This window comes from Pipistrellus kuhlii, unplaced genomic scaffold, assembly GCF_014108245.1.
Source record: "Pipistrellus kuhlii isolate mPipKuh1 unplaced genomic scaffold, mPipKuh1.p scaffold_m20_p_10, whole genome shotgun sequence".
Taxonomy (NCBI): Eukaryota; Metazoa; Chordata; class Mammalia; order Chiroptera; family Vespertilionidae; genus Pipistrellus; species Pipistrellus kuhlii.
This window is the reverse complement of record NW_023425405.1, coordinates 391,978-415,951: the sequence shown is the minus strand read 5'-3', so window position 1 is coordinate 415,951 and position 23,974 is coordinate 391,978.

Genomic DNA, 23,974 nt, shown 5'->3' with positions numbered 1-23,974 from the left:
AGAAAGAATGCAGTTGTATGGTTTTTCTCACACACACACACACACAAAATGTATCTTCAAGAAGCTATAAAAAAAATACTTTATTCTGAATTTTATGAAATGATTATGTATAATGACAGGGTTGCTGAAATTCTGTATTCATCATTCTAAATTGGTGCTGTTATAATTAATGTTTATTTGGAAATCCTCAGAGGGGAACAGAAGATGTCTCCAGTTTTATAATGACCTGATATTATTCCCCTGGCTACTCAAGCACCTTACCCAACACTTATGTAAATCAGATAATGCTAATGTGTGCATATTAATAAAGGTAAAACTTTATTGCCGTTGTTTTTTTAAAGAAAAAACTTATTTCTACCCAGCCAGCATGGCTCAGTGGTTGAGTACTGACCTATAAACCAGGAGGTCATGGTTCCATTCCCACTTAGGGCAAATGCCTGAATTGTGGGCTCGATGCCCAGTGTGGGGCCTGTAGGGGGTGGCTGATTAGTGATTGTCTCTCATCACTGATGTTTCATCTCTCTCTCCCTCTCCTTTATTTGAAATCAATAAAAATATATTAAAAACAAAACAACTGATTTCCTCCTTTCAACAATATTAGCAACAGATCCAAGCAAAACACTAAAAAATAGAAACCTCCTTCATCATGCTTCCAGTGCTTCAACTTGTTGTGGTGAAAATGGATTTTTGCAGTGTCACAAGAAAGTAATTTCAAGGGGCACATGCATGGGAGATGATTAAGCAGAGTGACAAGATCTATTGAGGTGAAGAGAAATACACCCTCTGGGATACTGAGAGGAAGCCGGCTCTAGCAGCAACTGCTCCAAGATCCTTGATAATCCTTCATATATTTTCTTGGTTTTAGGGAATGAGCAGCCTTTCTTTCAAACTATCCAACATGATTCCTGGGTTTTCCTGGGCTTGTCCTGGACCCTCCCCCTAAGCAATCCTTTTCCTGGGCTTTCTTTGATTTCATGCCCTTATCTAATCTCATTCTTTTCCAAAATGTTTCCAGGCTAGATTCTGCCACTTTATGTCACCATTTGGCTTCAGTTGTGCAAGATGCCAAGTTTTGCTGCATCATCTGTTTTCTACTGAGCATGTACTTACCTCCACTGTCTTGGCTTCTGCTGTACATGTGCCTAGCAAAGGAATTTCCCCCTATATTATCCCTCCCTTGGTAATCTCCACTAACAGCAGGTAGCTGATTCTGCCTGCCCGCTATGGGGTTAAGTACCCTTAGCAGAGGATGTGTCTGTCCCCTGAGGAGCCTGTGAACACTGTGGCTTCCTAGTGAATCGGTTAAGGTCTGCTTCCATTTTCTCTCTTCCTTAACTAGTTACCTACGCTGATGAGCTCTTTTATTTTAAGATAATTTTGATTGCTGTTTCTAATAGTTTTTGTCTGATAGGTTGTGAAGAACCTGTTGTAATACAAAGAGCTTTGTACTTGGATTCTGAAAACCTGGGTTTTAATTCTTTCATTGCTATTAAAGCAACCACTTCTCCTTTGAACTGACATTTGCACACTTTAAAGGAAAGATGATAGATTAGTATAAGCGATGTTTTAAAAAGTAAGTTGCTATGGCTGCTATTAAAAAAAAGTAACAAGTGTTGGCAAGGTTGTGGAAAATAGAAACCCTGTACCATGATTATGAGAATGTAAAATGGTACAGACACTATGGAAAACAATATGGCAGTACCTCAAAAAATTTAAATAAACTCACCATATGATCCAGCAATACTACTATCAGTGTACACTCAGAAGAATCAAAAGCAGTATTTCAAAGTTCTATTTGCATATTCCTATACCTAAGAACATAATTTATAATAGAAAAAGACGGAAGAAACCCAAGGTCTATGGATGAAAAAACAAACTGCTACTTATAATGGAATATTATTCAGCCTTTAAAAGGAAGAAAATTTTAATACATGCTACACATTAATTAACCTTGAGGACATTATACTAAGTGAAATAAGCCAGTCACAAAATTACAAATGTTGTATACTTTTATTAATATGAAGTATCAAAAGCAATCAAACTCATTACAACAGAAAGTAGAATAATTATTGCCAGATGGTAAGGGGAGGAGGTGGAGAGTCGGTCGTTATTCAATGGGGAAAGGGTTTCAGTTTTGAAAGATGAGTAAGTTCTGGAGATGGTTGCACAACAATGTGGATATATTATACTTAACTCTACTGAACTGTGCACTGAAAAACAGTTAAGAAATTAAAACAATGAGATAGCACTAAACACTTATTAGAATGTTCCATCTCCAGGACCCTGACATCACTCGATGCTGCCGAGGATGCAGAACAACAGGAACTCTCATTCACTGCCGATGGGAATAAAAATGGTACGCTGGATGTTTTTTACAAAACTAATGTTGTCTTACCATCTAGACTCAGCAATCACAGTCCTTACTCAAAGAAACTGAAAAACTTAAATCCATATCCACACCAAAATATGAATACAGATGTTAATAGCAGCTTTATTTATATTTTCTAAAACCTGAAAGCAAACAAGATGTTCTTCAATAGGTAGATGGGTAAATGATGGTACTCACAGTAATGGAATATTTTTTTTAGTACTGAGAGAATAAACAAGTCATCTTTTCTGTCAAAGAATAGTTTAGACAGCCTCCATTTTGGCTCATGTGACTTGGCAGCCACCATATTGGCCACATGACTTGCAACTCACCTGGAGGCCACCATCTTGAAACAGCAAAGGCCATCCCTTTAAACTAGCTAATTGCGAAAGGCTGTGCGCCTGAGCTCCAATCAAGAGTGAGGGACAGGTAACATGAGTCAGGGATTATAAAGCCAAGCAGACCACCTGCTCAGTGTACATGTGCTCCCAGGCCATGTGCTATGCACCATCCTGCAGGAGTAAAGATATTTGCCTTCCTACCTGGCTCCCGAGTATGTTTGTGTTCTACCAGGACCCCTGAATTAAGAGGCTCTCCTTATTTCTTACAGTGCAAGAGAAATTAGCTATCAAACCATGAAACGCATATTACTATGTGAAAGAAGCCAGTCTGAAAAGGCTACATACTGTATGATTTCAACTATATGACATTCTGGAAAAGGCAAAACTGTAGAGACAATAAAAAGATAAGTGGTTTCCAGAAACTAAGGGGAGGAAGAAAGGAGTAGATGATACACAAATGACTTTTTATGGCAATGGAACTATTCTGTGTGATACTATAAATGTGATAAATTTCATTATAAATGATAAGTTAGAATGTACAACATCAAGAGAAAACCCTAATGTAATTTATGAACTTTGAATAATAATGATGTATCTGTGTAGATTCATCAATTACAACAAATGTACTACACTGGGGTAGGAGGGGGAATATTGATATTATTGGAGGAGGCTAGGCATGTGTAGGGGCAAGGATACACCACACACATCTACACTGTCCTCTATGGTTTCCCTACTCTCTCTCTCTCCCTACCTTCCTGCTGGTCACCATCTTCCAATCCCCTTCTCAGTGATTTTCAATGTTGAGTACTGTATTATGTTCTGTATGCTCCCTCGGACCGGCAGACAAAATAACTAGGTTGGTAAACAGAAATTGAGCTCTCCTTTTCATTGAGAAAATATTCTCTCTTCTTGAAATATTCCACTTGCTCATGTCTCCAGTGCAGTCTGGGAATAAATTTAATAGAAACAGAGTTGTAACATTTTAAGGCTACACTGAATTTTCCATATAAATGATATAAATACATCAATAACTCTATATTTTTGTTATATTTTTATTATATATTTTGGGATAATAAACCAAAGACTATAAATAACAAACCAGTACAGAATTCTTTATTCTAAGAAGTTAAATTTTATAAGGCAACTGATTTTATTTTTAATTGTGATAAAATACACATAATATAAAATTTATCTTATTTAAGTTTATCAATCTAAATATATTTTTAGAGGGATTCTAGATTTACAGCAACATTGAGATACAACATGACCAAAAAAGAATTCAGAGTAATGGTCATGGAATTCATACATTGGATGGATGAGAAAATCAACAACCTATGCAAGAATCAGGAAGAAATGAAAAGTGATTTAGCTACAATAAAAAAAACCATGAAAAGTTTCAGCAGTAGACTAGAACAAGCAGAGGGCAGAATTAGTGAGTTAGAAGATCAGGTACAGAAACAAGCCCAATCTGAACAGCAACTGGAGAAAAAATTAAAAAGCAAGAGGAAACACCAAGATGGCAGCATAGGTAAACACCTAAACTGTAGCCTCGCACAACAATTTCAAAAATACAACTAAAAGGCAAAATGGACATCATTCAGAACCACAGGAAAGCTGGCTGAGTGGAAATTCTATAAGTAGAAGGAAAGAGAAAACCACAAGGAAAATCAGAGGAGCTGTAAAAGCCTGAGGTATGGAGACACGAGGAGGATGGGGCAGCTGAGTGCCTAGCTGGTGTTCTCTAGTGGGAAAGGAGATAAAAGCTCTAGACTGCACTGAACCCCAGTTCCAGGTGAGACCCTGGGGGAATCTGGGCTGTAAAGCAGAAACTCAGGGGAGCAGTGAAAAGCAGAGCTCCAGAGACGCATAGGATGGACTGTTGAATATGCCACTGGATTGCCCTAATGGGAAGGAGACAAAGGGTCCAGACTGCACTGAACTCTAGTTCTAGGCAAGAATCTGGGAATCCAGATTCACTGGGGGAGAGACTAGACTTTCTGGCAATGGGTGAAACTCAAGAAACAAAGAGAAAATAAACAAATGGGACTACATCAAAATAAAAAGCTTTTTTACAGAAAAAGAAGCCATCAACAAAACAACAAGAAAGCCCACTATATGGGAGAACATATTTGCCAACATCATCACCAATAAGCGTTTAATCTCCAACATTTATAGGTAACTCATACAATTTAACAAAAAGAAGGTAAACAATCCAATCAAAAAATGGGCAAATGACCTAAATAGACACTTTTCAAAGAGGACAGAAGGAAGGCCAAGAGACATATGAAAACATGCTCAAAGTCACTAATTATCTGAGAGATGCAAATCAAAACAACAATGTGGTATCATCTCATACCTGTCAGAATGGCTATCATCAACAAATCAACAAATGACAAGTGTTGGCAAGGATGCGGAGAAAAAGGGACTCTTTTGTACTGCTGGTGGGAATGCAGACTGGTACAGCCACTGTGGAGAACAGTATGGAGCTTCCTCAAAAAACTAAAAATAGAACTCCCATTTGACCCAGTGATCCCACTTCTAGGAATATATCCCAAGAAACTAGAAACACCAATCAGAAAGGATATATGCACCCCTATGTTCATAGTGGCACAATCTACAATAGCTAAGATTTGGAAACAGCCTAATTGCCCATTAGCAGATGAGTGGATTAAAAAACTGGTACATCTACACAATGGAATACTACACTGCTGTAAAAAAGGAGTTCTTACCATTTGCAACAGCATGATAGAACTGGAAAGCATTATGCTAAGTGAAATAAGCCAGTCAGGAAAAAATAAATACCACATAATCTCACTCATTTGTGGAATATAATTAACAACATAAACTGATGAATAGGAACAGATCCAGAGACAGGGAAGCATTGATCAGACTGCCAAACCTCAGAGGGAAGATAGGGGAGGGTGGAAGAAAGGAAAAGAGATCAACCAAAGGACATGAACACAAGGGTGGTGAGGGTATGAGTCGGGGAGAGGGGGTGTTGGGGAATTAATGAAGGGATAATTAATACCTTAGCCATTAAATAAAGACATTAATACCTTAGCCAATAAAGACATTTTTTTAAAAGTAGAAGAAAAAAAATAAACCCACTGAGAACACAAGGTGGAGGGCAATTTTAAGAAGCAGACCCTATACTATATAATAAAGAGGTAACATGCAATTTGACCCTCACATCCTCACAAGATGGCTTCCTATGACCAGGCTGGCAGGGGGATTAGAGAGGGACAACCAAACACCTGAACAAGTATGCTGCATGGGGCGACCAGACCGGCAGATTGGCAGGCAGTTGTGGGTGATCAGGCCAACAGGGGAGGGCAGTTGTGGGTGATTGGGACGGCAAGGGAGGGCAGTTGGGGACGATCAGGCCAGCAGGGAAGCAGTAGGTGTCAATCAGGCTGGCAGGGGAAAGGTTAGAGCTGTTCAGGCTGGCAGGCAGAAGCAGTTAGGGGCAATCAGGCAGGCAAATGGTTAGGAGCCAGCAGTCCCAGATTGTGAGAGGCCTAAATCAGCAGTCGGTCCTAGATTAGAGCCAGTGCAGGACAGGATGAGGGACAAACCATCCCATAACCCTGTTTATGAATTTTGTGCACTGAATCACTAGTGGTTATATATGAATGATTATTTATCCCAGTACTCGTCTTCACTCTCCCCGCTCAGCCTCTCCTCTTTACAAATTCCTTTCCTTTTCTCCAGAATCTAGAGGGAAAGTTTCATGAATACAAAAACCAAGATTGAGGGAATGATTTTTACTCAAGGCCCCAGTGGCAACCACTGACAGTTGAGCCCTTCCCTAGAGAATTCAACAAGACAGCTATTTGGAAGAAATGTTTTTGGTGATTTATTTTCCTTTTTTGCCCTCCTGGCCATAAAGAGAAAACCAAGGTAGTAAGTAGGGTTGTTTCCCTTTAATCAAAGATGGACTAAACTGTAAAGGAGGTCAAATCTTTCTTCATAGGACTCATACATCACTAACCAACACAATCTCTGCCATTAATACCTTCTTAGTGTTGGCCTCACTTCCAGAAGGGACCTCCTCACTACTCCATATGCTCTGAATACAAACACACCAGGTTCTTAACCTTCGCTACCTCCCTTTCTCATCCCTCTGAAGTCAAAAGCTTTTTCTGCACGCTTTCAGACTGATGACAAGCTAGCTGAACTGCCATAATGGTCTATACTAGGTTTTGATGGTTGGTTATGATTTATCTCCAGAATAATTTCTATTTGAGAATAGCATTCAATGCTCAAACATGAAGTATTCTTAAATCTAAGGTGAACATCCCAGGCACTGTATTATATTTGCCAAATTAAAAGAACAGTCTTTTTTAGTTCCTTTTAAGTCATGTCAAGTGATTAGCTGCCTGCTCTGCTAGCAAAGAGCTGTCTTTGTTCTTTAAACTTTGCTAATGCAGTTTTTCATACAATAGCTATTTACTAAGCCCATGCTAAGTATAGGGCACTGACATGGGTTCTTCAAGCATTTCTTTGGCAGCCCTACATGAAGCCTTTCACTAAAATGCCTATAAAGGCACAGAGAGAAGAAAGAATCTTGCCACCACACTGATAATTAAGATGGAAGCCAGCCTAACTCTTGTGTTTGGGATAACATAATATTGGATTAGCATTATGCAGAGAGATCTGGATAGAGACATCTCAATGAGAAGCACATAGCATTTCTCTGCTTCAACCTTTAAAACAGATACCTGGAATAAAAGGGAGTGGGGGTTAATAAATAGCACATTGCTCTTAAACCGTAGCTGCTAACATAGAGTTTAGGGTTCAGTAAAGATTTTACAAAAGTAATTATGATTTATGATAAAAAATTGTTTTCCCATTTAATGTTGCCTTATCTCCACATGGGTCTGTTCCTTCAGGATTCTACAGAGTTCATATGTCTCTGGGTTTAAAATATAATTGAACAGGCTTTGATTTCCTATTTTAATACTATGTTGCTCATTTAATCCTTTAAAATTAAATAACAAATTCAACACATACTTGTCAAATTTGCATAGATAATTGTCTCACTTATGCCGTCTCTTTTTCAGTAACAGTGTTTCATGGCTGACTCACATCAAGTAGAATGTATGCTAACATTCCCAGAGCCTATACATTTCTTTTCCAGCATTACTATTGGGTATTCTACGCCTATAACTGATTTTTGTTGGTACCTGCCAGTCTTAGATTTTTAAAATAGTATCTGAAATCTAGAGCAGTTGCAGAATCAATACAATTCAAGTAAATTTGTTTTTTTAAAGAACATCTCAAATGTGTGCTATAAGTAAAAAACCAAAAGCTGCCTCTATTCTCAAGCAAAATTTCACATATAAAAAAATAGTCTTTAACTGAACACACTTGAAACTAACGATTACAGAAGGTGACAGAAAACTGGCATGGAAATTACTTGAATTATTCCATTTGGAGAAAAAAAAAAAAAAAAACAGAAGACAGACAATTACAGATTTAAAATAGAAGGGATTATTCTAAAATGTATACCAAACAGCAAATTTGTCCAAAAATTTATTCTTAATTATAATTTTTTTAAAAAAATGAAATGTCATTTAATCACTGGTCAATTCAGGGAGAATAAAAAACTTTTTTAATTTGAGGACGGTTTTTGTTTGTTTTGGGTCTTATTCTTTAACCAGTATTCTACTTCTCCAATTCAAATGTATCCACAAATAAACAGAATGCAATGAATAGGAACATGAAGGGAGGCCTAAAGTTAAAATGACATAAGACTAAAACAGAAACATATAACTGAGTAACTTAGGCATAGCCATGTTTAAAAGCAACAATTTTGTGAAAGATGATTAACCATTATATGGGTACAAAGACCTAAATGTTCAATAGCTAACTTAAAAAATATATTATGGAAAACCTTCAGTTTTATAGCACTATGCCCTTTATTAAATAATAGAGTCCCATTGCACAAAGAGATTCGTGCAATAGGCCTTCCTTCCCTTGGCTTCCAGCACCAGTTTTCCTCCAGCACCCCAGACCCAGGCCTTTGCTCCAGCCGGAGTCTGCATCTTTGCCTTTGCTGCAGACTCCAGTCAGAGTCTGCCATCTTTGCTGCAGACTCAGGCCAGAGTCTGCCATCTTGGTCTTCGCTGCAGATTCAGGAGGCTTCAGTCTTTGTCTTTGCTGCACCAGAGTGCCACTCCTATAAATCCCTTTTCCCTCCCCAACCCACCCCTACCTTTCCTCTCATAACAAGCATCCTGTCCCATCTGGCCCCTCAGCACCTAAAGCAGCTAGGTTACACCATTTTTTCCTTCTAATTTGCATATTCCCTCCTGATTGGTTGGTGGGCATAGCACAGTGATGGTCAATTTGCATGTTTCTCTTTAATTAGTGTAGATTATGTGCCATATCCTAGATGTAAGTCTGATCTACCTTAGGGGAGAAACCAAGATGGTGGCATAGGTAAATACCTAACTGCAGCCTCGCACACAATTTCAAAAATACAACTAAAATACAAAATGGACATTATCCAGAAATACAGGAAAGTTGACTGACTGGAAATTCTACAACTAGAAGGAAAGAGAAAACCAGAAAGAAAATCATTGGTGCTGTAAAAGTCTAAGGTATGAAGACACAGTGCACACGTGTGGAGAGGACGGAGCTGGAGAGGAGGGGCGGCTGATTGCCTGGCTGGCGTTCCCTAGCAGGAAGGAGATAAAAGCTCCGGGCTGCAATGAACCCCAGTTCTGGGTGAGATCCTGGAGACCAATGCTCATCAGAGGGAATCTGGGCTGTAAGGCAGAAACTCAGGGGAGCAGCAAATGGCAGAACTCCAGAGGAGTGCCCGTGAATGCGCGCAGAGGATGGACTGTTGACTGTGCCACTGGATTGCCATAACGGGAAGGAGACAAAAGCTTCGGACTGCACTAAACCTCACTTCCAACTGCATTGAATCCCAGTTCCAGGCTCATTGTGGGAGAGACTAGGCTGTCTGGTAGCAGGCGAAACTCAAGGGCACCTTTCTCTCAGAGGTACTTTCAGTGAGTACCGAAGGACACTGAGGAACACTGAGACTCAGGATCCTCATAGGGTGGGGCTGACAGGAAGTCAAGGCTGTAGGCTCCACCCTGAAACTCTACCCCATCCAAGCTGAGCACAGAGGCTTTTGCAATTTTGCAAGTCTAGTCGAATAAGGCTGTCTCCCAGCATAGACACAGCTGATCCTCACTGCCAATTGGCCTGGAGATCAGTTCCTCCCAGTGATACCAACAACAATCAAGACTTAACTACAACAAGGCTGTGCACACAGTCCACAAAGGGGTGCACCAAGAGTGTCCACCTCAGGTAACTGGGAGACTGACCCACTGAACTATATAGGACACCTTAGAACACAAAGCCACCCTACCAACTCAGGGAAGCAGCGAAAATGCCGAGACAAGGAAACAGATCACAAATGAAAGAAATTGAGGACAACAAGCAACTGGATTTAAAGTTCAAAACCACAGTTATAAGGTTTTTCAAGAATTTCCTAGAAAAGAACGATAAATTTAGCGAGACCCTCGAGCATATGAGAGAGACCCTTGAGGATATGGAAAAGGACCAACTAGAAATTAAACATACACTGACTGAAACAAAAAATATTATACAGACACCCAACAGCACGCTAGAGGAACACAAGAATCAAGTCAAAGATTTGGAACACAAAGAGCCAGAGGACACTCCTCTGCAGAAGAAGACAAGAGAATCCAGAAAGTTGAAGATAGTGTAAGAAACCTCTAGGACAACTTCAAGCTTACCAACATCAGAATTATGGTGGACCCAGAAGAAGAGAGAGAGCAAGATAATGAAAGAATACTGGAAAAAATAGTGACAGAAAACTTCCCCCACCTGGGGAAAGAATTAGACTTACAAGTTCAGGAAGTGCACAGAACTCAAAACAAAAGGAATCCAAAGAGGACCACACCAAGACACATCATAATCAAAATTCCAAGAGCAAAAGACAGAGAGAGAATATTAAAAGCAGCAAGAGCAAAGCAGGTAGTTACCTATAAAGGAGCACCCATACGATTGTCAGCTGATTTCTCAACAGAAACCATGCAGGCCAGATGGGAATGGCAAGAAATATTCAAGGTGATGAATGGCAAGAACCTACAGCCAAAATTACTCTACCCAGCAAAGCTATCACTCCAAATTGAAGTCCAGATAAAGAGCTTCACAAATAAAAATAAAAAAAACTAAAAAAGTTCATCACCACCAAACCAGAATTATATGAATTGCTGAAGGGGTTCTTTAGGAAGAGGAAGAAGATAAAGATAAAAATTATGAACAACAAATATGTAACTATCAACAAGTGAATCTAAAAACCAAGGGAATTAAAAAATCTGATAAACAATATTAATTGGTGAATATAATAGAATTAGAGGTATGGAAGGGGAGTGGACTGACAATTCTTAGGGAAAGGGGGAATAGGGAGTGCGGGAAGAGACTGAACATAAACTGTGCACCTATGGATGAGGACAATGGGGGGTGGGGTGGGAACCTGGTGGAGGGGAGCAATGGAGGGGGAAAAAGAGGAACATTAGTAATAATATGAACAATAAAGATTTTTTTTAAGTCTGATCTACCTTTTTGCACAAGATAGCCCATGAAAACGCTAGAAAAGCTAAATCAGAATTATGCAGAGCCAAAATTAACTGAGCATGGTATAGTATGAAAATATGTACTCCAAACTGATATCCTCTAATCATGGGAAAAGAGAAGAATTATGTTTTATTTCATGTATTTCCCTTTTTAACTTCTTTGTTTAAAATGGTTACAATGGTCATATGTTAGGTATAATTTTAAAAACTAATTATTGAAACTTCTGACCAGATGTCAAATAATGCTGCTTTTCAGTTGAAGCAATTTCTGACTTAGAGAAACAATGTTTACTAGGATTCTCTAATTCCTTTCCCTAACTCCTATCTCTGCCCCTTTTCCCATCATTTGGACCCTCACCCCACCTACACACACATACACACACACACACACACACACATATATATATATACATATATATATATATACATATATATATATAATATATATATAATATATATATATTTTTTCTAGCAAAAATATATATATTTTTTTTTTATTTTTTTTTTTTGCAGAGAGGAAGAGAGAGGGATACAGAGTTAGAAACATCGATGAGAATCCGCTGCCTCCTGAACACCCCTTACTGGGGATGTGCCCACAACCAAGGTACATGTCCTTGACTGGAATCAAACCTGGGACCTTTCAGTCTGCAGGCTGATGCTCTATCCACTGAGCCAAACCGGTTTTGGTCATATTTCTTTAAAATACAAAATATCTCTTGAGAAAGTAAAGTACTATCCACTATTAGTAAATTTTAGTTTAATTTTATGTCATCATAATAGCCAGCCAAAAATAAGCTTGCTGAGAAGAGGTAAAAACATATCATTTATAAGTATAAGGTGACAAGATGTTGAACTGTAGAGTAGAAAACGTGTATGTCTGGGGACTACAAAAGGGTTCCAGAAGTACCAATGGGTCATAAAGGAAGGTGGCAAACACCACAAATACCGTGGGTTACTAAATAAAAGCACCCAGTGAGAACATATAATCTCCTTTTGTTCCCTTCACATTCTTCTCTTCTTTCCTCTCCTGCCTTCTTTTTACTTCAAATACTAGAGCAAGTATTAGCATCACAATTGAGTTATTTGTAATGCCCTAAATTAACTTTGGTTGAAGGCTCTCTCCTCCATTTCTCCACCTGCAATGATGACCCCCGACCCCTGATCCCACCACACCCACTTCACATAGCCTAACACACAGCCATTTGTCTACTGCCCAGGATAAGGCTTGAGAAACAGTTTATTGAAGTCTGCTGGATGGAAATACATTCTGTTAATGCTATTTCTATACACTGAATGTTTGTGTCCCCACAGATTCATATGTTGTAACTTTATCTCCAATGTGATAATATTGTATTTGTAGATGGGGCTTTGGAAAGGTGATTAGATCATGAATAAAATTATAAAAGGGGCCGAAACCAGTTTGGCTCTGTGGATAGAGCGTCGGTCTGTGGACTGAAATGTCTCAGGTTCGATTTCCGTCAGGGGCATGTACATTGGTTGCGGGCACATCCCCAGTAGGGGTGTGCAGGATGCAGCTGCATCGATGTTTCTCTCTCATCGATGTTACTAGCTCTCTATCCCTCTCTCTTCCTCTCTGTAAAAAAAATCAATAAAATATATTTTTAAATATATATTTTTTTAAATTATAAAAGGGACCCCATATTACTTCCCACATGTCCCCTCCCCCATTGTCAGGTTATCCAAAGAAGAAGGAAACCCCCCAGCCCCAGTGCAAAAATTTCATGCACTGGGCCTCTAGTTATTTAATAATTCTTTAGGATCTTTTTTCCTACCTTAGTATTCATTTCAAAAAAGTTACACAGCCTATTCAATTGTATCTCCAGTTGTATGGCAGAATTCAACACAACTAGATACTATTAAAAGTTCAACCTTTCAAGTAACAAATACAACTCCTGCTTTAAGAAAGTGTTTAAAGCCGAGACCGGTTTGGCTCAATGGATAGAGCGTCGGCTTGGGGACTGAAGGGACCCGGGTTCGATTCCGGTCAAGGGCATGTACCTTGGTTGCGGGCATATCCCCAGTAGGGGGTGTGCAAGAGGCAGCTGATCGATGACTCTCTCTCATCGATGTTTCTAGCTCTCTATCTCTCTCCCTTCCTCTCTGTACAAAATCAATAAAAATATATAAAAAAAAAAAAAAAAAAAAAAAAAAAAAAAAAAAAAAAAAAAAAAAAAAAAAAAAAAAAAAGAAAGTGTTTAAAGATCTTGAAACTCTGATATTTATCAAGTAGATATATTTCAGGTTATATTAGCTCTTTATACATTGGGTGTTTTTCAGTAATGCATTATTAACAAGATTCCTCGGTTACCTCACTACTAGCATATAAAAACAAAAATCAGTTGAGTTCTAACTTGCCAGTCATGAGGTATAAAAGAAAATATTCTTAAATTATCCTCTTCTGATTTTTTTCACATTATAGTTTGTTCTGGCTCAATTACCAGTAAGACCATCATCACTTGACTCTTCTTCAATTTTTCATTTATTCGATTCTAAACTACCTAAAGTTTGGGTTTATCCTGGTTCCAAAAAATACATAGAAATACTTGGTTTAAGGCAAATGCATATCACATGAAAAAATATAAAATGATACCTTTTGAGAATATGGAAGTGAATCATTCCTACTTATTTACTTAGAGAGGTACCCAGCAAATTAAAAAGTTGAATAGTTTATTATGTGGAGAAAAAAAAAGTAAAGGACTTTTTCCTCTTTTATATAATAAATTTCTTTTTTTAAAAAAAAATCTTTATTGTTCATATTATTACAGATGTTCCTCTTCCCCCCCCCCCTCCGTTGCTCCCCTCCACCAGGTTCCCACCCCACCCTTTACCCTTTCCCCACCCATCATTGTCCTCATCCATAGGTGCACAGTTTATGTTCAGTCTCTTCCCACATCCCCATCTCCCCTTTTCCCCGAGAATCGTCAGTTCACTCCCCTTCCATACCTCTGATTCTATTGTATTCACCAGTTAATATTGTTCATCAGACTTTTTTTTAATTCCTTTGGTTTTTAGATTCACTTGTTGATAGTTACGTATTTGTTGTTCATAGTTTTTATCTTTATTTACTTTCTCTTCCGAAAGAACCCCCTTCAGCAATTCATATAATTCTGGTTTGGTGATGATGAACTCCTTTAGCTTTTTTTTTTTATTAGTGAAGCTCTTTATCTGGCCTTTGATTCTGAGTGATAGCTTTGCTGGGTATTATTTTTGGCTGTAGGTTCTTGCTGTTCATCACCTTGAATATTTCTTGCCATTCCCATCTGGCCTATATGGTTTCTGTTGAGAAATCAGCTGACTATCGTATGGGTGCTCCTTGCTGCTTTTAATATTCTCTCTTTGTCTTTTGCTCTTGGAATTTTAATTATGATGTGTCTTGGTGGGGTCTTCTTTGGATTCCTTTTGTTTGGAGTCTGTGCGCTTCCTGGACTTGTAAGTCTAATTCTTTCACCAGGTGGGGGAAGTTTTCTGTCACTATTTGTTTCAGTATGTTCTCGATATCTTGCTCTCTCTCATCTTCTGGGACCCCCATAATTCTGATGTTGGTTCGCTTGAAGTTGTCCCAGAGTTTTCTTACGTTATCTTCAACTTTCTGGATTCTCTTGCCTTCTTGCTTCTGCGGAGGAGTGTCCTCTGGCTCTTTATGTTCCAAATCTTTGACTTGATTCTTGTGATCTTCCATGCTGTTTTTAGGACTCTGTATAATATTTTTTATTTCAGACAATATATTCTTTATTTCTTGTTGATCCCTTATTATTTCTAGTTGATCCCTTTTCATATCCTCACAGGTCTTGTTTATTTTATCGGCCTTTTCTAGGAGATTCTTGAACAACCTTATAAGTGTAGTTTTGAACTCTATATCCAGTCGCTTTTTGTCCTCCATTTCTTTTGTTTGTGATCTATTTCGTTGTCTCGGCATTTTCGCAGCTTCCCTGGTGGGGCGGAGTTTCAGGGTGGAGCCTACAACCTTGGTTTCTGTCAGCCCTGCCCTATGCAGCTCCTGGGTCTCAGTATTCTTCAGGGTCCTTCAGTACTTGCTGCAAGCACCTCTGAGAGTGAGGTGCCCTAGAGTTTCGCCTGCTACCTAACAGTCTAGTCTCTCCCCCAATGGGCTTGGAACTGGGGTTCAGTTCAGTTGGAGGTGGGATTGAAGGTGGTGTTCAGAGCAGTCTGGAGCCCCTGTCTCTTTCCCGCCAGGGCAATCCCAAGGCACAGCCAACCGTCCCTTCTCTGCGTGCAATGTGCGCGCCTCCTCCGGGGGCTCTGCCTTTCGCCGCTCCCCCAGGGTTCTGCCTTACAGCCCAGCTCCCTCTGGATGAGCCTGGGTCCCCGGGGTCTGGCCTAGAACTGGGATTCAGAGCAGTCAGAACTGGGGCTCAGCACAGTCCAGAGCTTTTATCTCCTTCCCACTAGGGAACGCCAGCCAGGCACTCAGCCTCCTCCTCCTCTCTGGCTCCGTCCTCTCCACGCAGGCAGCATGTCTCCGTACCTTAGGCTTTTACAGCTCCTCCGCTCTTCCTTCTGGTTTTCTCCTTGCTTCTCATAGAATTTCCAGTCAGTCGACTTTCCTGTAGTTCTGGGTAATGTCCATTTTATATTTTAGTTGTATTTTATTGAAATTGTTGTGTGCAGCTGCGGTTAGGTGTTTACCTGTGCAGCCATCTTGGATCCTCCCTATATAATGAGTTTCTTAAATAATAAAGTGGAATAAAGCATTGCTTAAACTTTCTCAATACTATATATTGAAGTAGAATTGCCCCTGTGGTTGAATTCTTTAGGAGGTCTGAAACAGGTTTTATAAAGTGTACACTTCTAAAGTTTTACTTTTCAATTACAGTTGACATTCAATATTATTTTGTATTAGTCTCAAGTGTATAAGTTTCAAGGGATAAAGCAATCATATATTTTTAAAAAGTTATTCCCCTAATGTTTCAAATAACCACCTGGCATCATTCTATATAATAAAGAGGCAATATGCAAATTGACCATCACACCCTCGCACAAGATGGCTGACCCCATGTGGTCACAAGATGGCCACCATAAGATGACCATCAAGGGAGGGCAGTTGGGGGCAACCAGACCTGCAGGGGAAGGCAGTTGGGGGCGACCAGGCCTGCAGGGGAGGGATGGAAGTTGGGAGGAAACAGGCCTGCAGGAGAAGGCAGTTGATGAGGTGGGGGTGGGACCAAGCCGGCAGGGGAGGGCAAATGAGGGTGACCAGACTGGCAGGGGAGAGCAGTTGGGGGCTATTTGGCCTTAAGGAGAGTGCAGTTGGGGATGACTAGGCCTGCAGGGGAGGGCAGTTGGAAGGGTCAGGCTTGCAGGGGATGGCAGTTGGGGGTAACCAGGCCTATAGGGGAGAACAGCTGGAGGCAACCAGGCCAGCAGTGGAGGGCAGTTGGGAGCAACCAGGTCAGCAAGGGTGGGCAGGTGGGGGCAATTGGGCCAATAGGGGAGCAGTTAGGCATCGATCAGGCTGGCAGGGGAATGGTTAGGGGGTGATCAGACTGGCAGGCCGAAGCAGTTAAGGGCAATTAGATAGACAGGCAGGTGAGAGTTAAGGAGTCAGGAGTCCAGGATTATGAAAGGGATATCTGACTGCCAGTTTAGGCCCAATCCAAGGGCTCAAAACTGGCAGTTGGATATTCTCCAAGGGGTCCCAGATTGGAGAGGGTGCAGGTTGGGCTGAGGGACAACCCCCCTCCCCGGTGCACAAATTTTGTGCACCGGACCTTTAGTATATAATTATTACAATATATTGACTATAATATTTATGTTGTACTTTAATTGCCATTACTATTTTGTAACCAGCAATTTGTACTTCTTAATCCTTTCATTTTTTTCTCCCAACTTCTTATCCCTCTGGCAACCATCATTCTGTTTCTATTTTGTTTGTTCATTCATTTTGTTCTTTATATTCTACATATACCTGAAGTCATATGGTATTTACCTTCCTCTGACTTATTTCACTTAGCATAATTGACATTTCACTTAGCATAATTTATATTTGGGATATCCATGCTGTCCCTAATGGTAAAAATTCGTTATTTTTTATGGCCAAATAATATTGCATTATTTATATGTACCACAGCTATTTTATTCACTCATCTATTAATATCTACATAGGTTGTTTCCATATCTTGGCTATTATAAGTAATGCTGCAATGAACATTGATGTACATATATTCTTTCGAATTAGTGTTTTGGGTTTCTTTGGATAGATATACAGAAGTGAAATCACTGGGTCATATGGCAGGTTTATTTTTAATTTTTTGAGGAACCTCAATATAATTTTTGCTTCACCAAAATGCATTCCCATCAACAATACAACAGAGATCCCTTTTTCTCTACATTCTCACCAACACTTCTCCTCCTTTTCTCCTCCTCCTCCTCCTCTTCCTCCTCCTCCTCCTCCTCCTCCTCCTCCTCTTCCTCTTTCTCCTCCTCCCTCTCCTCCTCCTTCTCCTTCTCCTCTTTCTCTTTCTCCTTCAATTGATTTCAGAGAAGAAGGGAAAGGGAGAGAGAGATAGAATATCAATGATGAGTGAGAGTCAACTATCAGCTGCCTCCTGCACACCCCCTGCTGGGGATGGAGCCCGCAATCCAGGCATGTGCTCTTGACCAGAATCAAACCCGGGAATAAAACAAGTCCACAGTCCTATAATCTATCCACTAAGCCAAACCAGCCAGGGCTTTGTTAACACTTCTTGTTTGTTGATTTATTAATGAAAGGCATTCTGGCAGGTGTGGGGTAATATCTCATTGTGGTTTTAATTTGCATTTCTCTGATGATTAGTGACATTGAGCATCTTCACATAACTATTGGCTATCTGTATGTTCTCTTTGGAGAAGTGTTTATACAGATCCTCTGCTGATGTTTTAATGGGATTGTTTGTTATTTTGGTGATGAGTTTAATGAGTTATTTATAAATTTTGGATTTTAAACCCTTATCAATGTATCATTAGTGAATATTTTCCCTCCTTTAGTACATTGTCTTTTCTTTTTGTTGATGGTTTCCTTTCCTGTGCTTTTCAGTTCCATTTAGTTTATTTAGTTTTATTTATTTCTTCTTTTGCTTCCCTTGCCCTAGAGGACATCAGAAAAAAATATTGCTAAGAGAAATGTCAGAGATTTTACCGTCTGTGTTTTCTTCCAAAAAATTTCTAGTTTTAAGTCTTACACTTAAATCTTTAATGTATTTTTAGTTTATTCCTGTATATGGTGTAATAAGATGGTCTAGGTTTATTGTTTTGCATGTGTCTGTTCAATTTTCCCAACATGAGTTATTTATTTATTTATTTATTTATTTATTTAATATATTTTATTGATTTTGTACAGAGAGGAAGGGAGAGAGATAGAGAGCTAGAAACGTTGATGAGAGAGAAACATCGACCAGTTGCCTCTTGCACACCCCCTACTGGGGATGTACCCGCAACCAAGATGCATGCCCTTGCCGGAATCGAAACTGGGACCTTTCAGTCCGCAGACCGACGCTCTACCACTGAGCCAAACCGGTTTCGGCCCAACATGATTTATTAAATCAAATGTCCTTACCCTACTGTATGTTCTTGTCTCCTTTGTCATATACTAATTGTCATATATTAACTGAATATCTATATTGTTCCATTGATCCAAAAATATGTCTATTTTTATGCCAGTACCATGCTGTTTTAATTACTTAGGCCTTGTAGTATACTTTGATATCAGGTAGCAGGACACCTTCAATTTTATACTTTCTTACTTAGAACAATGCATGGCATAAGTAAATAACTTGTATATGTTAGCATTAAAGTCAACTTTGTATTTTACTTTTTTTAATTCTGAAATTGTTTTTGTGACTATTTAGTCAATGAGGAAATTAATATATTAGAATATGATTATATTGAGTTCATATAATGAATATATTAAAGCATTTTATTTTTTAAATAAAAGAATTACTAAAATAATTCATATGAATTTGTTTTAAAGAACAAAGTTGACACTAGGATCTTGAAGTTTAATTATACAAAAAATCTACAAATTGTATACTTTGTTCTGAATAAGGTTCCAGTTCACACAAATAAAATCATACTTATATATGTTTTCCCAAATATTGTTAATTCATTTATGTCTAAATTCCTACTATGTGCCAAGCACTGTTTCAGCACTATCCTACACTCTGTGGGTAAAGTAATACATTAGCAAAAGTCTGTTTCCAGAGTTTACATCCTAACAATTATGAAGATAGTACAGAGTTTAAAATATTAAAAATATGTTTATATTGCCAACCCTCCAAATGATTTTCTAAATAATTCCTGAATATTGGACCCTGCTCTAAAGTAATATATATTTAAAAATAAGATTATCCATATTATAAAACTTAAGGAAAGATAGCATGCAAAGTCTTTTTTTGTTTTTCCTCTTTTTTTAAATAAATCTTTATTGTTCAGATTATTACAGTTGTTCTTCTTTTTCCCCCAATAGCTCCCCTCCACCCAGTTCCCACTCCACCCTCTGCCCTTACCCCCTCTCACTGTCCTCATCCATAGGTGTATGATTTTTGCCCAGTCTCTTTCCGCACCCCCACACACCCCGTTCCCCCAGAGAATTGTCAGTCCAGTCCCTATCTATGCCCCTGATTCATTATATTCACCAGTTTATTCTGTTCATCAGACTTTTTATTCACTTGATTTTTAGATTCACTTGTTGATAAATATGTATTTGTTGTCCATAATTTTTATCTTTAACTTTTTCTTCTTCTTTCTCTTCTTAAAGAATACCCTTCAGCATTTCATCTAATACTGGTTTGATGGTGATGAACTCCTTTAGCTTTTTCTTGTCTGTGAAGCTCTTTCCTGACCTTCAAGTCTAAATGATAGCTTATCTGGGTAGAGTAATCTTGATTGTAGGTTCTTGCTATTCATCACTTTGAATATTTCTTGCCACTCCTATCTGGCCTGCATAGTTTCTGTTGAGAAATCAGCTGACAATCATATGGGTACTCCCTTGTAGGTAACTAACTGTTTTTCTCTTGCTGTTTGTAAGATTCTCTCTTTGTCTTTTGCCCTTGGTGTTTTTATTATGATGTGTCTTGGTGTGGTCCTCTTTGGATTCCTTTTGTTTGGGGTTCTCTGCACTTCCTGGACCTGTAAGTCTATTTCTTTCACCAGGTAGGAAAGTTTTCTGTCATTATTTCTTCAAATAAGTTTTCAATATCTTGCTCTCTCTCTTCTTCTGGTACTCCCATAATTCTGATGTTGGTATGCTTAAAGTTGTTCCAGAGGCTCCTTTCACGATTCATATTTTTGGATTCTTTTTGCTTTTTGCTTTTCCAGTTGCGTGGGTTTTTTTGTTTTTTGTTTTTTTGTTTTTTGTTTTTTGTTTTTTGCTTCCTCGTATTTCAAATCTTTGCCTTGATTCTTCAGATCCTCTAGTCTACTGTGGTATCTCTGTATATTATTCTTTATTTCAGTCAATGTATGTTTAATTTCTAGTTGGTCTTTTTTATATCCTTGAGGGTCTCACTAAATTTATTGGAGGTTTCTAGAAAATTCTTGAGGGCCTTATAACTGTGTTTTTGAATTCTATATCCAGTAGTTTGCTTTCCTCCATTTATTTCATTTGTGACCTGTTTCTCTTTCTCTGCACTTTGGCTGCTTCCCTGTGTTGATAGAGTGGCTTTGTGTGCTAGGTGTCCTATAAGGCCCAGTAACTAAACCTCCCTAATTACTCTTGGTGCATCCCTTTATGGGCTGTGTGCACAGTCTTGTAGTAGTTAAGCCTTGATTGTTGTTAGTATCACTGAGAGGAACTGACCTCCAGGCCAATTAGCTGTGAGGATCAGTTGTGTCTATGATGGGAGAACTTATGGGCTGGGGACACCCTTATGGGGGAAGACTTGTTTCAGTGGGGCTTTGGTGCTCACTGAATCTGCCCCCTGCGTGTGTCTCTTATGGATCTGAGGAGTTGTAATCTGGATGGTCTCACTCTGACCATTGGGTACACTGGCTCTTGAATCTCCAAGGAGGTGCAAAGTCAGCCACTGACTGAGACCACTCAGAAGGAGCTACAGAGATATCTTCAGATTCCTTCTCTTTGTTTGGGGTTTGGAGGTGCCCAGATGAGAACTAGCTGTGAAGCAATGCAAGCTGCTGTCAAGCCTTGGGTCTTCTTTGGAGGTTCTGGGTCCCTCTGACCCAGCTGCAATACATTAGGTTTCAGATTGCAAAGGGTTGGGCCATTCTTATGCAAAGTCTCTATGCACAGTTTGGGTGGGGTTGTAAATTGGGTGGGGCGGGGTCTCAGAGAATTACCAAGGTGGATTAAACAGCAATGGCTGACTGTCAGTCCTACCCTAAAGAGGTTCCCAGGTCTTTGTGTCCTTCAGCACTGTGCAGGAACAATCATCACTGCAAGCAACTCTGAGAGAAAGCTGCCCTCATGTTCCAGCACAATGTCAGACAGTCCAGTTTCTCCCTGTATGAGGTTGTTAATAATCTATATTCATCAGGGATATTGGCCTGTAATTCTCTTTCCATGTATTGTCTTGATATGGTTTTGGAAATAAGATAATGCTGGCCTTATAAAAAGAGATTGAAAGTGTTTCTTTCTCTTGAAGTTTTTGGAATAGTTTAAAGAGGATACATGTTAGTTCTTCTTTAAATGTTTGGTAAAACTCTCCTCAGAAGCCATCTGGGCCAGGGCTTTTGTTTGCTACCAGTTGTTTGTTTGTTTGTTTGATTAATTGACTGATTACTCCTTCAATTTCATCAATTGTTATTGGCTCATTCAGGTTTTCTGATTCTTCCTCGTTCATTTTAATAAGATTTTTTCTAAGATTTGTCCATTTTGTCACATTGTCCAGCTGGTTGGCATATAGTTTTTCATAGTACTTACTTACAATATTTGAATATTTATTGTGTCTATTGTTACTTCATTGCTTTTGTTTCTAATTTTATTTATTTGAGTCCTCTCTCTTTGTTTCTTGATGAATCTGGCTAAAGCCTCACCAATCTTGTTTATCTTTACAAAGAACCAGCTCTTCTTTTCATTGATTTTTTGTATTTATTTTTTTATTTAGTTTTCTCTACATCATTTATTTCTGCTCTGATCCTAATAATTTCCTTTCTTCTACTCACTCTGAGCTTTTCCTTCTAATTCTTTAAGCTGTAAGGTTATATAGTTCAGTGTTTCCCAACCTTCTCTCATGATGAGAATCACCTGGTGGAGTTGTTAAAACACAGATTCCTGAATCCCAACTAAGAAGTGCTAAACTAGAATTTTGGGGAACATATAGGTAAAATTGCATACCTAACTTAGTGCTCTGTATATAAAATCTGTCTTAGAGCACTAGTTAAGTATACAATTTTACCTATATGTTCCCCAAAATTCTAGTTTAGCACTTCTTAGTTGGGATTCAGGAATCTGTGTTTTAACAACTCCACCAGGTGATTCTCATCATGAGAGAAGGTTGGGAAACACTGATATAGTTTATTAAAAATTTTCTTGTATTTTGAGATAGGCCTGTAGTGCTATGAATTTCCCTCTCAGGACTGTTTTCACTGTGTCCCATAAATTTTGGGTGGTGTGTTCATTTCCATGTTTCCAGGCAGTTTTTGCTTTATTCCTTGATCTTATTGGTAACCTATTCATTGTTTAATAACATGTTATTTAGCCTGTATGTGTTTGAATGTTTTTGAGTCTTTTTTATTGTAGTTAATTTGTAATTTCATGCCATTGTAATCTGAGAAGATGCTTACTAATATGTTTTTTTTTAAATATATTTTATTGATTTTTTACAGAGAGGAAGGGAGAGAGATAGAGAGCTAGAAACGTCGATGAGAGAGAAACATCGACCAGCTGCCTCTTGCACACCCCCTACCGGGGATGTGACTGCAACCAATGTACATGCCTTTGACTGGAATTGAACCTGGGACCTTTCAGTCCGCAGACAGACGCTCTACCGCTGAGCCAAACCGGTTTCAGCGCTTAATATGATTTTGATCTTGAGCTTGTAGAGACCTGTTTTGTATCCTAAGATGTGGTTTGTCTTTGAGAATGGCCCATGTGCACTTGAGAAGAATGTATATTCTGCAACTTTGGAGTGAAATGTTCTCTAAATGTCAATTAAATCCATCTTTCTAGTGTGTCATTTAGAGTTACTGTTTCCTTGTTAGAGTTTTTGTCTGGAAGATCTACCTAGTAAAGTCAGTGGGGTGTTCAAGTACCCTACTCTGACTGTATTGTTGTCAATCTCTCCCTTAAAGTCCTCCAGAATTTTAAAATATATTAAGTGCATATATATATATATATAATTAATAAATATATATTTATTTACCAGGTTATAGCCTCTTGTTGGAACAATTCCTCTCGTATTATGTAGTGACCTTTATTGTCTCTTGTGATGGCCTTCATTTTGAAGTCTATTTTGTCGTATTAGAGTATTGCTACCCAAACTTTTTTTATTTGTTTGTTCCATTGCATGGAAAATTTTTTTGCCATCCCTTCAATCTCATCCTGTGTCTTTTGTTCTGAGGTGGATCTCTTGTAGACAATAAACATCAGGGCCATGATTTTCATTCATTCACCTACCCTATGTCTTTTGATTGGAGCATTTAATCCATTTACATTTAAGATTAGTATTGAT